The following is a 14,842-nucleotide window of genomic DNA, read 5'->3' as shown; positions in this document are numbered from 1 at the left end:
CATAGTCATCACAACTCTCTTTGTGTTTCACTGCACCTTGGGCTTTTGTGAACTGATCAGCAATATTTTTCTCAGTCATACAATGCTCCAATCTTATTAAATCATCTTTTACAGATTGTCTTACATTCAGATATCTAAGATCTGTATGCTTAGATCTCGTTTTTACAGCAATATTTGTAGCCATTTGTATGGCTGCTTGATTGTCCTCATACACAACAATGGAATCATTAACAGTTAATCCCATATCCAATAACAACTATTTATACAGAATTAAATCAGTACATAATAAAGATAGACATGAAAATTCTGCTTCCATTGTGGACATACTTATGTGTTGCTGTCTAATTGACCTCCAACCAATCAATGCTTTTCCTAGTAGTATAGCCATTCCTGAAGTTGATTTCCTAGTGTTTATATCTGTTGCAAAACTTGCATCAGCATATGCACTTAAAATCAAATCATCTTTTGGCTCCAAATACAATGCATAGTGCATTGTCCTTTTAAGATATCTTAAGATACGTTTAGCTGCTTGCCAGTGTCGTTCAGCGGGTTCAGCGTTGAATCGAGCCAATTGATTAATGCCATAGGCAATATCTGGCCTTTACCAATTACTAATGTACGATAGACTACCAATTAATGACTGATAGATAGTCTTATCGAATTTTGAACTCTGAGCATCAGTCCGGCAAAATTCCTGACTCATTGGAGTTTTTGCTGGTTTACAAAGTTCCTTCTTACATGTTTTTAGTAATTGATAAATCTTATCCTCTTGAGATATCTTATAGCCATCATTGGTTTTATTTATTGTCAATCCGAGATACTGTTTTATCTCTCCTAATTGCTTTAATTTTATCCTCTTACCTAATAATGATATTATTTCAGTAGCTTCATTATTAGTTTTTGTAATTAAGGCAATATCATCTGTAAACAACAACAATAATGATACTATTCCATTTGTCTCTCTTTTAAATAAACATGGATCAGCTAAACCTGCTTTAAACCCTATATTGTTCAACTCCTTAACAATATATTGGTTCCATTCGTAACCAGATTGTTTTAATCCATAGAGACTCTTTTTAAGTTTCCAACAGTCATTATTAGTTTTATCATCCTTAATCCCTACAGGTTTCTTTAGGTATATAGTGTGCTGCAATGGTGCATGCAGATAGGCAGTTTCTACATCCAAATGATTTATGATATAGTTTTTCTTAGCTGCCCACACTAAAGCTGCTCTCAAGGTTGTTGCTTTTAGACTTGGTGCAAACACTTCATCATAATCATATGCAGTTTGATTAAATCCTTGAGCTACCAACCTAGCCTTATGGGTAACAGTCCCATTTTTACCTGTTTTTAATTTAAATATCCATTTGCATCCAATGGACTTTTCCCCTGGAGGTAATCTAGCATTCTCATAGACTCCCATCTGTTTTAATGAATTCAGTTCCTTTTGCATTGCTGTATGCCAATTCCCTTGATCCTTTGCAGGATACAATTTTAGTTCTTCCACAGTGGTTGGAATTTTACTAATCTGGCACACCATACTTGCCTGGTACCTATCAGGTGGTCTACTTACTCGTGTTGACCGTCTAGGTAGTACAGGACTTACAGGTGGACTCTTATCTATCACCTGTTCCTGGTTATCTATTTCTTCTTCACTTATTTCTTCTTTAATTGGTTCTATTTTCTCTTCCTTTACTTTCTCTTCAATTGGACTTTCCTCATCACTAGTACGGTGGCTCGGGCTCCTGTAGGTTTCTATGATTACACTTTTATTCGAATCTTGTTCCAATTTGTGCCATCCTACATGTTCCAGGAATTGAGCACTAGCACTACAATGAATTCTATTTGTGCCCTCTTCCCAGAATCTGTAAGATCTATGGTTTGATTTGTAACCTACAAAATATAATCTTTTAGCCCTATGCTGTCCCTTATGTCTCAGTTGTGTGGGAATATGCACCCATGCTGGTGCTCCAAATGTGTGCATATAGCTTAGGTCAGGTTTTCTACCATGCCACCGTGTGAATGGTAATTCACCTGTTGTTGAGTTAACAACATTATTCAATATATGATTGCCACACATTGTTGCTTCTCCCCACAAATTCTCAGGTAATCCTGAATCCGACAACATAATACGAGCCATTGCCTGCAGTGTTTGGCCTCACCTTTCTATAAAGGAATTATGTTGTGGCCTATATGGTGCAGACCTTTTATGTTCTACACCTGCCATCTTCAGTCTATTTTGGAATTTATTATTTATAAATTCCATACCATTATCAGTTACAAGAGTTACTAGTTTCCTTTTAGTTTTTCTCTCTGCAAACTTCAACCAATTAAAGAAATTCTGATATGTTTCCATTTTACTCTTCATTAAATAACATAAACCATATCTAGAGTAATGATCCATTATACTTAATATATAACGAGCACCTCCCACACTTGGTTTTTTAGGACCTATAATATCAGTAAATACGACCTCTAGAGGCTCCTTAGTCTTAAATCCATTAATTCTATTTGCTGGTATTACTTTGCTTTTTTCTTGACTGCAAGCATTGCAGTGCAAATACTTACTGCAAGGCTTCAGTTTTATACCTTTAGACAGTTCAACCGTTTGCTTGAGCATTTTAAAATTTATATGCCCTAAACGTCTGTGTAACAAATGTATGCATTCATCATGAGGTTTAACGTTATTATACACTGTGTTAGCCACCTCTAATTGATTATCATTTAACACATACAATTCACCTTTTAAAGTTGCAGTCACTTTTTTACCTTCCTTTTCTATTATGCAGTTTTCTCCCCTAAAGGTAACTACATAACCTAGTTTAATCAAAACTCTAACCGAAAGCAAATTAAACTTAAGTTGTGGTACATATAACATTTTTACATTTTCTTTTATGCAAGAACAATATGCTGTACCTTCAGCTTTTGCTTTCAGTTTCCAGCCATTAGGTAACGATATCTGCTGTGAACTCGTGTACATCTTAATAAATCTTTTCTTATCTTTTGTTATACAGTGCGATGCTCCACTATCTACAACCCAAAAATTATTATTGTTCACAGTTTGGTTGCTATACATGGCTAACTCTAAGCATTTTTTATCCTTTTGATGCCTTTTAGCATTCTGGCTGGCATTTTGGCATTTTTCTTTCTTGCAGAATCTAGCCAAATGTCCTTTTCTTCCACAATTAAAACATTTTCTAATTGTGTAGGCTGACGAAGATAATTCCTCTTCTTGTGGTTGTTCCCTTCTGAGTTGATCCCTTTCAAGCCTTCTCCTGGCTTCTTCAATTAATCTGCCAGTAATGTCAGTTAATGTGAGGTTATCCTTTGACAGCACTTCCAATGAAGTTACATAATCGTCATAGCTCTCATCTAATGAAGACAAAATTATATAAACCTGATGCAGTTCACTTAGCAGCTGTTTCTTCTCCACGAATATGGACAAGCTGCTGGTCACAGAGTGTCAGTCCTATTATACAGAGAGCTTGTTCATTTTTTAGTTTATATTCTTGTATTTTTGGGCATCATCTTCATCCTCTGGATCCCAAGCATCTACCTCTGGTGGGTTTTGAATTATATTCCACAAACCTTCTCTGCGTAGAAGTAGGCTGCATTTCATAGACCATGAAACATAGTTTGTTCCATCCAGTTTGGATATTAGAGACAAACTTGGTAAATTGACTTGTGCCATCTTTCTCTGGATATTAAACTATAATTAATAAAACACAGCTGTCTGTTTACAGTATTGTGTAACTACACTAACTCTCACTTTATATAAGCCTGTTATATCCTGGTTAGACTGACTGTGCAGCTGGGCCCATAACCAGTGTTAGGGATATACCCTAGTAAGATCTGCAGGGCAGTCAGGCAGGCAGGCAAAATATATGTGAGATAAACGTTGTGTAGCTTACACTCAGTAAACAGAGGCACAGTGCTAATTAAATAGTTTTATTCCGGCAAGAGTTAAAGCATAGTCAAAACAGTCCATATATCATTCACTTAGTTCAGTCCGTCCAGGGATTATTCATTTGCAAATTCCAGTGTTGAAAAAAAGAGGTCAGTACACTTACAAATATCAGTCCGGTGATATATCTCCTCGCAGTAGAGAGATATGAATAACTCAAACACTCCTCTCCTCTTATCAGCAACTCTTCAGTAGGGAAATACGCAGCTAACAAACCATCAAGCATCCAATCAATCCAGTAAATTGTCAGTAATTGCCAGCAAATCATCAGCGAATCATCAGCAATCAATCAGGTTGTCTTGCTCCCTCTTATGGTGGTTTCACACCACACCCAAAAATACATGCTTTGCAGTTAAAGTGACACACACTCAAACCAACAATCATAGCTTATATATATTATTTTACCCAAACTACGTTAGGTGACCTATGTTATACCTAACAGCTACTCCACTTTACTAATGACCTATCGTACCACTCTGGGTCTGCTTTTTAAGTTGCATAAAATTGTCCCTAACCATATTTGTGGGACTAAAAAGAAAGTTACGGGAATCATTGGAGGGATGAGTCCTGAAACATCCATACGCATGGCAGAAATTTTGCAGCTTTTCAGAATCCCACAGGTTGGAGCCATAACTAAACGTCTGAAAATTAGGAAAATCACACAGATTGCCTCTTTTTGAGTTCCCCTTCAAGCAGCAACTTGATGGTTTATCAGTAAAGAGATGTAAAGAATGTAGAGTAAAGAGAAGTACAGAAATTAGGGTAAAGGGTGGACTTTGATTCATCTGTGTCTCTCTTTGGTATATCATGGCTTTCCATAAGATGAATCAAGACATACAGAATTTTAGTTATTTGAACCTGCAGGTTTATGCTAGCTATCATTAACTGCCTTGCTGATTTTAATTCATAAACTTTAAGCATAATGTGGACAAACATCTGGGTTTTATATTAAAGATGAGGAGGATGACATATAAAAGAAATATTGACATAGGAAGCACTGAAAGATTTGATTCTTTAAATTCAAATACTCAAGTTATCTTCCAGAAAGACATATGAGATGATGATGATGATGATGATGATGATGATGATGATGATGATGATGATAGACAGAGATTCAGAAAGGATATCTCCCTTTTACGGAGACCTCTGAACCATATCTATATTACTAAAAAACCATATTTTGAAAAATAAATCAATAAAAATAGGAAATATCCATCTTCTCTCTCTATCATTTTCTCTTTCTTTCATTCCTCCTTTCTTTTTTTTAGATTTCATATGGCTCATTTCAACTGGCAGCAATTGATGAATCGTGTTCCCCACCTTTTTATCACATGGCCCCGGATGAAACTCTCCAGTACGAGGGTTTAGTCCAGCTCCTCCTGTACTTTGGATGGAAATGGGTTGGACTGGTCATTATAGATGACAAACATGGGGAACATTTCATACAAACTCTAGAGCCCATGCTCTCCCAAAACAAAATCTGCTCCGAATTCACTGAAAGGATTGATAGAAATTTATATTCTTCCAAAGCATTAGACTTGGCTGACCGTTGTCTGAGGCACATTAGTTTGTTCACAGAGAAAACTGCAAATGCAATTATTGTACATGGAGAAAATACAGTCTTTATGTGGCTGGCCTCTATTGTACAAGGCACAGATTTTTTTTCTTCCAACACATTCTGATTCTTCACAGAAAATTTCCACACGAAAAATGTGGATCACAATGGCTCAAAATGACTTTACATTACATTCCTTACAAAGGGCTGTCAATATGCAAACCTTCCATGGGGCTATTTCCTTCTCAATTAGCACAAGAGAACTTCCAGGTTTTCAACAATTTATACAGGCTGTCACCCCATCTGAGACAAGTCAAGATAGCTTTATTAGAGATGTCTGGAGCCAAGCTTTCTGCTGTTCACCACCAAATAAGTGTTTCTCGATTTGAAGAATGTACTGGAGAGCAAAGACTAGAAGACCTTATTGCACCCTTTTTTGAAACCAGCATGCTTGGCCATAGTTACAGTATCTATAATGCAATCTGTGTTGTGGCTCAAGAATTACGTGCTGCTGAAACAGGGAGGATTTATCAGAACATACAAAAGAATAGGAATCAAAAGTGATCAAAGATTGTAGAAGTCTGGAAGGTAAGATTTTCTCTTTCCCAATGCTGTTTTGAATTGTTCCCCATCATTACTGTTCCATATTAGCAGGCTTGAAACCCTGCATTCCTATTGGTCCACAAAGACCGCTACGTGATTGGACAGTCAGGACGGCTGTGATTGGTTCGCTAGGAATCTACCACGATTGGATGAAACCAATCGTGGGAAACTCAAAGCGATGTCATTGGCCACCTAGCCGCGGCTAGCTCTATAAGAAGAGCCGCCGTGAGCGCTGTTTTTTTACTCAGAACTAGCCTGTTAAATAAAGAGCTGCTGTTCACTTAACCAGAGTCTCTCGTCTCTATGAGTCCGACCTACCGAACTTAACACTGGTGATGAGGATGGGATACTGAGACAACGAGACAATCCAGCACATGGCAAATGGCACAAAAATGACCATCAAGATGCCCAGCAACACCATGCCACCCGCACCCTTTAACCTGGCCACTGAGGACTGAGAGTCCTACATCGACCGGTTTCAGATGTTTTTGGAATGCAGCAACTGAAAGACGCCAATGGCAATCAGAAACGGGCCGTATTTTTAATACACTGCGGGCCCGCCGTGTTTAAAATGGCCAAGGCTTTGGCAAAACCTGTGGACATCAAGACAATGGATTGGGACAACCTCGCACCCATCCTCCAAAACCACTACACATCCCGGCCATGCCTACCCTCATTCGCCGGCACGATTTTTACCAATGAGACCAGCGTGAGGGCGAGAGCATCAGCGACTTCGTGGCTTATCTAAGGGACCTTGGAGGTTTGTGCGGATTCACTGATCTTGATGAGGCCATGCGAGACCGGGTCATCCTCGGCCTAAAAGACCCCGCACTACAAAGCAGGCTGATGGCCAAGGGCGATATCTCCCTCGCCGATACCCTAGCCGAAGCCACCGAAGCTGAAGCCACCTGCAAATCGGCGGCCCAGATGCAGCAATCAAACAGAACCGACCGCCATCCTGTCCATGAGATGGTTTCAACATCGGAGAAACACACCACTACCACCCACCACGGCAACATCGAATCCTCCTCTGACAGCGACTACGAGGAGGAAGAGATCCACCGGCTCCAGTCAGAACACGATTGGCGGGACCAGCAGGGTCATAAGTCAGGGTTCCAGTGTGCTGGCTGCAGAGGCGATCACCCCCATTCTGAATGCCGTTTCCTTGATGCATTTGTCAGCATTGCGAGAAGCGGGGGCACATCGCAAAAGTATGCTGGAATAAACATAACCACAGTCCCTGGCATCGAGGCGGCAGCCCCAGATGATGAGACAGCACCGCCCCCAAGCATTGGGATCGCCAGACTGACAGCCGATGGAGCCGAGACGGCCGGAACAAACAATTCAATGAGATGCCGCAGAGAGAAGAAACCCACCAAACGGTTGTCATCAGCTATTCCTCAACCATAGACGCCTGAAAGGTATGTGTAGAGGTGGACATCGAAGACCAACCATGCACCATGGAGGTGGATTCCGGATCCTACCTTTGCATGGTCTCGTGGCACACCATCAAATGCCTAATACCCAGCATATGCAGACATGAGCTAAGCGACCAAAAGCTGATCCTCAGAGACTACCAGGGGAACTGCATTCCCGTAGCTGACATCGGGCACTTCAAAATCACTTTCAAAGGCCGCACCAACATACTGCCGCTTACCATTGTGGACAAAGACCACCCCAGCCTGCTCGGCCTACAATGGTTCGTGCCGCTAGGGATAGATATGGCAGGCATCCACCACACAAACGAAGAAGATTGGGAGGCGATGCTCGCACGAGACTTCCAAGAGGTCTTCGATGACACTTTAGGCAAGTACAAGGGGTCCCCAATCTCCTTCAATCTTAGCCCAGACATTGCCCCCATCCATCTCAAACCACAGCGAGTGCCATTTGCGCTCAAGCCCAAAATTGACGAGCAACTAGATAAGCTCATCGCGCAAGGGGTATTAGAGCCTATTGACCATGCCCGCTGGGAAATGCCTATAGTCACCCCTATCAAACCAGATGGCTCCATAAGAATCTGTGGGGACTATAAGGCCACCCTCAACCATGTCCTGCAGCAAAGTGCCAACCCCGTGCCAGTAGTTCAGCACCTCCTGAACTCACTGGGGGGGAGGCTGGGTCTTTGGAAAGCTCGACCTGGCACAAGCCTATCAGCAGCTGCCGATCGATGCAGAAACCGCTGAGGAACAGACGATTGTAACACACCGGGGGGGGGGGCATTTAAATGCAACCGCCTCCAATTCGGCATCAGCATCATGCCCGGGGTCTTCCAAAGCCTCATGGAAAGGCTGCTGCAGGGAATTAAGGGAGTAATGCCTTACTTTGACAACGTGCTAGTGGCAGTGGCTAATAAAAAACAACTAGAAAAATGTCTAAGTGCAGTACTACAAAAATCCAAAGACTCTGGCCTGAAAGTTAAAAAAAAGAAATGCCAACTATGCACCAAGAGACTTGAATTCTTGGGGTACCTCCTAGACAAACACGGAATTCACCCCACCGAGAAAAAGCTCAAAGCCATCAAGGAAGCCCCCAGACTGAAAAACAAGATGGAACTTCAGGCATTTTTAGGACTCATTAACTTTTATAATGTTTTCCTAGCCCAAAAGATGACCCTGGCGGAACCATTGCATAGACTGTTGGATAAAACCGCCTCCTGGACTTGGGGAAAATGGGAGGAAAATGCCTTTCAACAGACAAAAAAACCTCTTAACCTCCGACGCAGTCCTCATCCAATATAGTGAGACCCTACCACTGACAGTTACATGCGACGCATCGCCTTTTGGAGTTGGGGCAATTCTCAGTCATACCTTACCGGACGGGAAAGAGGCACCCATCGCCTTCTTTTCAAGAATCTTGTCCAAACCGGAAAGAAACTACAGCCAGCTGGACAAGGAAGCCCTAGCGATCATTTCTGGAGTGAAAAGGTTCCATGAATACATCTACGGTAGGCCCTTTTCAATCATTATTGATCACAAACCTCTGCTAGGCATATTGGCAGGCAACAAGGCCACCCCAAACATCCTGTCACCTAGGATGACTAGGTGGTCCAAGTTCCTGGCCGCCTATAATTACCAGCTCATGCACCGACCCGGTAAGGACATTTTGCACGCTGATGCTTTAAGCCGTTTCCCCCTTCCAGATGTGTAAGATGACCCAGCACCAACAATACCAGTCCTTCAAATAGAAACTTTACCCAGCCCACTCCCGATCGCGCCCGACATTGCCCACGAAACAAAAAAAGATAAGTGGCTGGTGCGAGTCCTGAAAATGACAAAACTGAACCTTTTAAAGCCTTCAGGAACCGGCAAACTGAACTTTTTTCACAAAAATGGTGCATACTTTGGGGAGACCGGGTGGTAATACCAGAGACCTTACAAAAAAGAGTACTGGACATGTTGCATGAAGGGCACCCAGGCATCATCCGAATGAAAGCCCTGGCCAGAAGTTACGCCTGGTGGCCAGGGATGGACAAGCAGATCAAAACATGGGTAGCTGCTTGCAACAGATGCCAACAAACATGATCCACACACCCCCCACAGCACCAATCCTGGAATGGGAAACCCTTAGAGGCCCCTGGTCATGGATCCATGTAGATTTCGCCGGCCCCACTAAAGGACACACATTTCTGATTACCATTGATGCTTATTCAAATTGGCTGGAAGTTAGCACTATGAAAACAACAACTACAGAAGCCATCATAGAAACTAAACAAACTCTTCTTATATACCATTACCTATCTTGTTTACCATTCTATATCTATTATATAACTCCTCTCCACTTTTCCCTCGTCTTAATTCTGTTTTATATATTTAATCTTGCTTTAAAAAAAATATTTTTATATCTTTTGTCCATTTCTCCATTTACATCTGTTTCATTTCCAATATAAAAAAGAATAGATTCCCCTGGAATCACTAATCAGAGTATGATGCCTTTCTATCATTCCCCTAAATTAAAATTTAAAATAACACCTAAATCCCAATCAGATTCTGCTTAGTACATTCTACTATTTCAAAAACCAATACTATAATAATAAATCCATAACAGTCAACACATTAATCCATTAAACTCTATATTTAAACTAATATTTTAAACATTCCCTTTAGTATTTTATTAAAACTTAAAATCATTCATTATTAAACATTTTAAAGTTATACCTTAATATTTGAGTCTTTTATTAGATCTTAAAAAGTTCTGATTATCTACTTATAATACAAATACCACTATTACAATACTCATGTGTACTTTGCAGAATCCCCCTTTTTTTAAGAAAAAAAACCCCATACATTACCCATTATCCCTAAAAAAAAAAAATTTCTTTTCTCCATCTTGTTTTATACCTTTGTAACTTTTTCCCCCTTTTCCCTTTCCTTCTTAGCCCACCTAAACTTTTTACCCCCTCCTCTCCAAACCTCTGCCTTCTTGGTTTCCCCTCTCTGTTGCATTCCTCTTTCCTTTTGCTTTCTAGCATTCTGTTGTTTTTGCATCTTCTTTTTCTCTTTCATAAATATTTTTTTATTTCTTAAGTCCTTCCTTTTCGTTCCTCTCTTTCTCCTTTCTTTCTTAGTCACACCATTTAGTTCATTAAAAATGGCTTCTTCTTCCTTGGCTTCTTCCAGTTGTTTAATTTGCTGACACATGACAAGCGCCATATCTAGGAAACAAAGGGCTTCTCCCATAACATCTTTGCCTTCTTTCCTTATTTTTAAATATTGTTTTTTTAGTCCATCAAGAGATAGAGCCATTTTAAACTGTTTCTTCTTCTTTTTCTGTATCCTCTTATTATTATTAAGCCAATCAGTTATTTCCAAACTTGAAACAGTTCCCAAAAGTCCCAAAATCCTGAAGTCATCGAACAATCCAGGCAGAGTACAAACTTCTTCTTTTTACAATTTCTCTTCCAGGGGTGAAGTCAAATTAGGGAAAGTAAAAACGTCTAGTCTGTGCTTTAAATCTTTTTTACAATTAATTTCTATTCTCTTTATCTTCAAGGCATCTCCTCTAGCAAAGTCTTAGAAAAAATTTTTTTCCCAAGCCTCTCCCTTCCCACTTATAACAAAAGGGTTTAAGTTTTACCTTCTATTAAAAAGCAGGTTTTCCTTGTCCATTTGTTAATTCCATAAGGGAGGGAGAGTAACTTTCCCTTTTCATCACTTTTCTTCGCTGCTGAAAACATCAATCGGGAACATTGTAGCGACCAGAAAAAAGCCAATACTTTCCCAGATATTGAATATGTCCTTAAGGTCCCAGTTCGACCAAGAAAAAACTTTCGTTTTAAAACTCCTTCTTCTTCCTCCTGCACATTCTTTATCCAGTTGCCGGCTTCTTCATGGCGGCCATTAAGACCGCCGCTCCACCGTCTTGAGAGAAGGGGGTTATTGCCGACTGGGGAGGGGGTTTGTGATACCCCTCAACCCCTGTCCGGATCCCCCCTATCTTCAGCTGCCCCAACAGGGCAGCCTTAGCCTCCAAATCTGTCAGGATCGGAGGCACCAAGGCAGCTAGCACAGCAGGGATCGTGGAGAGACGCGAATCCCTGCTGTCACCGAAGCCTGGCAAACAGGAAGTAAATAAGAAGAGCATGAATTCAATTGAAGTCCATACAAAAAGAGGTAATCTAGGGCCAAATTACTTTCTAAAAGAAAGTTTTATGTTTTTATGTTTATGTCTTATGTGTGTGTGTTCAATTAAGAATTAAATAATAAAATCTCGGAGGAAGACTAGATGAGAACAATTACAAACAAGCCAGAGGAAAATATAAATGTGATGATTGAATAGCAGATAAATTAGAAAGGAAATATGATTGAATAGTGATTAAAGAGAAACAATGTGGAATTTGGTAAAGGGAATTTACATGTTTATATGGAAATGGGATAAATTATAAGTATGTGATATAAAACAATGTGTTACCTGCCTTGTAAAGATTTACAATGGAAAGAGGTTTTATGTTTTTAATGTTTAATGATGTTTTGTTTTGTTTGTTTGTAAAACCAATAAAACTTGTTTTTTTTTAAAAAAAGAACAAACTCTTTGCCACACACGGTTTGCCAGACGTGCTAGTGTCCGACAACGGACCACAGTTCATGGCACTGGCATTCGAACAATACCTGGCTAACCAAGGCATCAGAAATGCTTTAACATCACCCTTCACCCAGTGCACCCAGCGGCAAATGGGTGGGCCGAACGAATAGTTCAGTTTACCCAAAAAAACATACAAAAAATAGAAGACAGCAACATTCAGGAAAAAATTAATAAAATGCTACTAATACAACATATCACACCTAACACAACCACAAACAAATGCCCAGCGGAATTACTTATGGGCAGAAGACTCCGTTCACCACTAGACCGGTTACACCCCACATATAATCCAGAGAAACCCCCAGGCTCCACCAGCTGACACCGAGCATTTAACATTGGTGACACTGTTTTTGCAAAAAGTTTCACCGGAGACCCTCTCTGGGTACCAGCACAGATCACCCAAATAACCGGACACCAGTCATACCACCTAGAAACAACCGATGGGTGAAGCTGGAAGTGACACATCGACCAGCTACGGTCAAGGCTAGCCAGCACACCTCACACAGATGGTAACAAAGAAATCAGAGGGGAGGGGACCTCAAACATTGAAAAAGAAAAACTCTTAATGCAAGCAGAACACCCCCCAATCAGAAGCCAAACAATCAACCAACCATACTCACCTGAAAACACAGAACCATTGCAGACAGGTGCTTCACCTGAAAGGAGTAGCCGGACAAGCTCGACCAGCCCAGAGAATCCAGGCGGGAGCGGCGGAGCGAACGACTCGACCAATCCGGACAGACCAGGTGGGAGTCGTAGCTATAGGCCCGGCTCACCCTTCCAGGCGGTTCCACCAAGATGGTTGAGAGCCCGTCCAAACCAGGCAATGACCAGAGACCTACTGAGACACGCAGGTCAAGTAGGCAGGTCCAAAAACCCACCTACCTATGCGACTACGTCACCCCCCCACTTGGATGAAACCAAGAGGGGAGGGGTGTTCCATATTAGCAGGCTTGAAACCCTGCATTCCTATTGGTCCACAAAGACTGCTACATGATTGGACAGTCAGGACGGCTGTGATTGGTTTGCTAGGAGTCTGCCGCGATTGGATGAAACCAATTGCGGGAAACTCAAAGCGATGTCATTGGCCACCTAGCCGCGGCTAGCTCTATAAGAAGAGCCGCCGTGAGCGCTGTTATTTTACTCAGAACTAGCCTGTTAAATAAAGAGCTGTTGTTCACTTAACCGAGTCTCTCGTCTCTGTGAGTCCGACCTACCAAACTTAACACTACAGAGTGGCAAGACTTAATGAGTCAACAGATTATTGTAGACCAGCTATCTAAACATCACTGATGTTCATCTTTCTTCCAGATATTACAAACATTGACCCACTGAAAGTATTGTCTTTTCTTTAGACATCTCAGCTTTTTCCTCCTTCCACATCCAAAAAACTGGTCTTTAACATACTTCTACTTTTCTGTTTCTCCTCAATAGATTTTGTTCCCAAGGCCTTTTCTCAATCTTTTCCAAATACCTTTCTGAATTGTCACGGGAAAAAAAAAATCAACATGTACTAAAAGAGATTTTAGTCCATAAGGTGGACTGTGGTCCAATATAACAACTAGACTATTTCAGTCTTCTTTACTTCTTTATTCCTGGGGAAGAAAGACTCCAAACTTAAAAAGCGGGATTGTTTGAAGCCATTTTGGAGGCTAATCTGTTTCCTTTTAACCCTTGTACTTTTTCTTCTGGAAGCTCCATTCATTTCTGCAGAGAATTTCCTTCAACAATAATGCTGGAGATGAAATTAAATTAAATGAAGATGGAGCACTAGAGGCTGGATTTGACATTGTAAATTTGGTTACTTTCCCAAACAGCTCCCAAACATCATAGTTGGAGAAATAGATCCACAAGGAGGAATTTTCCATATTCATCAAAGCAACATCCAGTGACATCATGGATTCACTCAGGTACCATTACAATAATAAGGGCTCTGAGAGGAAGTTGGGTGCTTTAAAAGTAGATAGTAGATGAGAGACAGAGACAGAGACAGAGACAGAAAGACAGACAGAGACTGTGATGACCTGGGGTGTGGCACAAAGGCAACCCAATCAGATAATCAGAACAAGTCCTTTTATCAGCTCCAACTTTGCCTCCATTGTTCTGCTTACCTTCTGGCTGGATAAAAACTCTCCCAGGGACAGTCTTTGGCTGCAGAGAATCAAGTCCAAAACATGATCAACAAAAACTGTAACTATAAGCCCAATCAAGACAAAATTAGGTAATTTGTCCAGCAGGACAGGAACAAGAATTCCAGATGTGAAGGCATGGCAATAACTCAATATGGTTAGGGGAATGCCAGGAACACAGATAACCAAAGTCAACACCAGATAAACTCACATTTGCTCCCAGCAGCTGCCACACTCAGCATGCATCTCTTTTAAAAACTCTTCCTGTCTCTGGATAATGAAGGGAATTAGGGCTTTCTTCCCCATAAGCCATGCAACCCACATTGCTCTCTTCTCTCTTCGTCCTTGAGTGCCATAGGATGAAGAGGGGCTGGGCCTGGGTCATCCTCTGAACTCCCTCTCCCTTGTTCTATTTTTTTCCTGCTCTGCCCAGCCAGACTTTGCCCTTCCCCAGTTTTCTCCACAGCCAAAGGAGCTACACTCCCACTCCGTATCAGCTGTTTTTTGTTTTTT

Source organism: Pseudonaja textilis, chromosome Z (genome assembly GCF_049901715.1).
Source record: "Pseudonaja textilis isolate UNSWEBS1 chromosome Z, rPseTex1.2, whole genome shotgun sequence".
NCBI lineage: Eukaryota > Metazoa > Chordata > Lepidosauria > Squamata > Elapidae > Pseudonaja > Pseudonaja textilis.
Note: the sequence above shows the minus strand (reverse complement) of the source record.